The sequence below is a fragment of the Populus euphratica genome, unplaced genomic scaffold, assembly GCF_000495115.2.
Source record: "Populus euphratica unplaced genomic scaffold, PopEup_1.0 scaffold20.1, whole genome shotgun sequence".
NCBI classification, from domain to species: Eukaryota; Viridiplantae; Streptophyta; class Magnoliopsida; order Malpighiales; family Salicaceae; genus Populus; species Populus euphratica.
The window spans coordinates 991,877-996,021 of record NW_011499854.1 but is presented as its reverse complement, the minus strand read 5'-3'; the positions used below and the strand labels follow the sequence as shown (position 1 = coordinate 996,021).

Below are 4,145 nucleotides of genomic sequence, written 5' to 3'. Positions count from 1 at the left end.
TGATTTCTTTTAGTTTTATTTGTTGTTGAATTTAGTTATGCGACTTTGCTTTATGCTTGGTTTTGCTTGAGAAATCATGTGCTTGTGCATAGAGGTAAAGATGGAAGTTTAGCGGATAATTTATTTAAATCCGCGTTAGGGGATATTAATCATTCACTCTTTGCTACTTTTGGTGGCTCTTGTAGAAGTTACTGTATGATGGGGATGGATGGATGAAAAGTATGGATGTCATGCTTCAATTGGTTTCAAGTTACTGTATGATGGGGATGGATGGATGTCATGCTTCAATTGGTTTTTGCGGGTAGATGATGACCTTAGGATTTGAACTTATTCTTCGCCATGCGCAAGAATTATGCTGATTGGTTTCTATCTCACTCCCTTTTCTCATCCTTCCAGACATGTATGTGTATGCTTGTGGATGGAGCCATAAGATGGACACGAATAGGTTATTATTAACTTCTGGGGGATATAGAACTAGAACTTGTCTGATGGACTGGCAAATTAACTGACTTGTGAAAGCAAGTTCTCAGAAGTGTGGATTTTCTGCTCTATCCAGCTTTACTTTGAACTTTATAGTTTGTCTACAAGTCTGAAACTTGGTTTGGATGCTTTGCCATGTACCTTTACATCTAGTTTGATCGTACTAGTTGTTAAGAGGCAGTTTACTGGAGTATTGTTTGTCATGAATTGAGAAATATGTGGTGCCTATCTGATGCAATTCCCTATTTAGATTTGAAATGACTATCACTCAACTGATAATAAAAGAAACAAATTTTATTCAGGTTCCTTTTCTGTTTTGCAAACATAAGCCAGTTCTCGGCAGTGATCATCCAGCTTCACTTTTGTTTAGGAAAGCCAGTTCCCTACTGTGAATTTTGCTGTTTTATCTGGTTTCGCATTTAACTTTGTAGTTTCATCTTTTCTGCTCTGTTTTTGTCTCATGCTTTCCTATTGCATGGTATTTAGCTGTGAAAATTTGGGGGTGCTATGGAGTCCTCTTTTCCTGCTGATAGATTATTTGTTCCTTGTATATATAGATAGATAGAATAGATCGTTGGTTCTAATGAGCTTTGTAGAAAAAAACTACAATATAATAGATATAGTGATAAATAACGGGGTCTAGAATTATTGCTTCATGGCTTGAATGCAAAAACCAAGTGCAGAAAACATCGAAGATTTTTCTCTCCACACAACACCCCAAACAGTGCATGGTGAATTAAGCATTAACACCACGATGAGGATATAATACACTCACGCAGGTGCTTTCGCAACTCGAATTTTCTGTGGGATTCCAATCTCCATGTCGAATTCCCTAACTAAATTCCCTCGCTAAACCTGTTGGTGAATATTTTAGGATTGATGTGTTTTCGGACTGATATATTGATATTTTTAAAAAATAAAAACTAAAAAATATTATTTTAATAAATTTTTAATCAAAAAATATTTTGAAAAAACAACTGTCATTTCATTACTATATTCTGAACAGCGAAGAGTTTCAATATCCAGGAACATCAATATCCAGGAATTCAGATTTTTCACCTCCGAAGTAAAGCTTGTCCCCAAGCACTCCTTCCAAAATCTCCTTCTTTGCTCCCTCTTATACTTCTCCTTTGGTCATCAGTATCCTTTTCCCACTATCACATGTGTGGACCATATTTCGCATGTAAATCAGAGGAAAATTACACTCCAAGAGTAAAAGAACTATTTCTGGAAAAGAGCAAATTGTAGCTTACCTTTTGTCAACAAAATCAGCCCAAGACCTTGCTTGTGAAAGATGATAAGTATCAGAGGGCAACAGATCGGGAAACTTAAGTTTCCAAACCTCGTCAATGTATTGAAGGATGACCAGAGATTCACAGATGGGTTTTCCATTGTGGATCAGTACAGGAACCATTTTATGAACTAGGTTCATCTGGAGAAGCATAGGGCTCTTATCAAGTATGTTCTCTTCCTTGTATACATTTTCAATCCCTCTATCTTCCAAGGCTATCCTCATCCCAAATAAACTTCCCAAGATATCAAGGAGGATAACTTCTTCAGCCATCTTCAAAGCTTGACCACCTGAGCTATCAGCTATTCTCTTATAGCTGGCTCTGATGATTGTATGAGTTTGGATGAGATTAGTGCATCTATTTATAGGGGAGGAATGTCTGTTTAACGAATGAGACCAGTGCATATATTTGTAGGGGAGGCATGACTGAGATGAAGTTCAGTATATATTCCTTTAGCATTTTTTTATTAAATGCTGAAAACACTTGGTCTTTCTTTATGGGAATTTATTATCCTTTGCCAACTGAAATTTCAAAGAAATTTGCATCGCTGACTGTCACTCAAGGACCAAAAAGAACTGATAACTCTTGTCACTTGTCAGTATAGAGTCTTCCTGTTAAATGCACGAATACTTGACGACCAAGTTATGGTAATGCCATAAGGTATAAATAGAGAACATATTTTGCAGTTTTCAGTCCACTCTGTTGAATTTCAGAAACACAAAGAGCGTGGTTCGACCGAGTGGATTGTTTGTTTTTGAGGTTGCATGAAGTTTGCACCTGCTGTGCAACATAGGTTTGGAAGTGAAAAGCATCAAACATTTCCAAAACAAACATTTTAACAATGAGATGAATGACCTCCTTTTCCCATCCTTTGAGTTTGTCTCCCATGATTCTTAAATTGAACAGAAATGGTGAGCTTTGACCAGAATTAATCGAAGTTGAAGAGGAGAAACAGGAAGAACAAGTCTCTGAGTCAAGCGCGCACAAGCATATATATGTTCGTCGAAATAGCTTGTAATTTTGAGCTTCTCTTAGGAAGCTAACCTTGCTACCGGAACTTATTGACAACATGGGAAAGCGAGATTGATGACATGAGAAAATGCAAGAAATTTTAACATGAAAACTCTGCAACCATGTCAAGGCAGAATTAAAGAAAATATTCAAAATTCTCAGCAAATTGATTGGTTTCAAAGAAAAGGAAATGTGTCCTTAAAACCACATGCTACAGATCAAACGCAGGAAAGAAAGTTAAATGGAAAAGGCAAAGCTTGCAGGTTCTTATGGACAACCCCGTTTTCCTCATCCATAATTATTGTCAAACAACTTTGGGAAACTCACATAAACTTCCTGTAAGGCCTGCCTGCATCTTCATCTTGCATATTCTGTCACCAAAGTTATCAGAGCATCAGGGTGCAACTAAGTTAAACATGAACAGCATCATTCACAATCTAAGAATCAAGATGATCAAAATAAGATAACAAGCAAACAAAATGCAGCATAGATCTATTGGGTTCACTAGCCAAATAAAAGTATGAAATCTGAAAACTCAAGTCTTGACTTCAAACATATGAAATCTGAAAACTTTACAGAGATATAAGAAGACAAAAAAGTGCAGGCAATGGACTTTAATGTCTCGCTATGATTATGGACAATATGCTCATGGAACAAAGGAAGCAAACAAACAAAAAAAATGAAAAGGAAGAAGCTTAAATGGCAAAACACAATAGCATCCCTATTTCAAGAGGCCACACTTCTGATGCATTGCTAAAAAAATTTGAGCATGGAATTCATCACTATTTTGCCACCGAAAACAAAAACTTCTGAAAATTGGAACCTTAAAACAAAAGAATGGATGGCACATTACTAAACATGGTATTGAACAAGGTCAGCAGCTCCAAAACCAAGAATGGTGAAGTTCATTTTTGTGCATGATTCAACCTTTCAAAATGAACTTAAAGATGACAAGATCTATTATTATAATCAATAGAGATCATCTCTTATCCTTTTCTGCTTCTTACATTTTAAATGACTAATCATTATTTCCAGCTGCCATGTGATTAATCTTTAAGCCTAGAACATAGAGCTCGAGAAGAGGAAGCTCTTATGCAATAAGGGTCTTTGTTGGTTGTCATATTGGTTGACCATTCTTTTATTTGTCCAACTGTACTTTTAAGGAAAAGATGTAAGAATAAATAAATAAATCTAATTTTTACTGAAATGGAGGCTAATCAACAGCTAGAAGAGCCTGCCCAACCAAAACAAGACTGACTGTTGGTCAACCAACATGAGTTGTGAAGTTCACTCTACCAGTAATTGGAAAAGACAAGCAACAGAAAGGATGATATAGACAAACAAGGAGCCTTGTCCAGTGTT

At 36.3% G+C, this 4,145-nt stretch overlaps 1 pseudogene; it reads right to left on the bottom strand.

The window, feature by feature from the left end:
* Positions 1-1,495: 1,495 nt before the first annotated feature.
* On the bottom strand, positions 1,496-2,211 carry LOC105122531 (probable glutathione S-transferase; annotated as a pseudogene).
* Between the last annotated feature and the right edge of the window lie 1,934 nt (positions 2,212-4,145).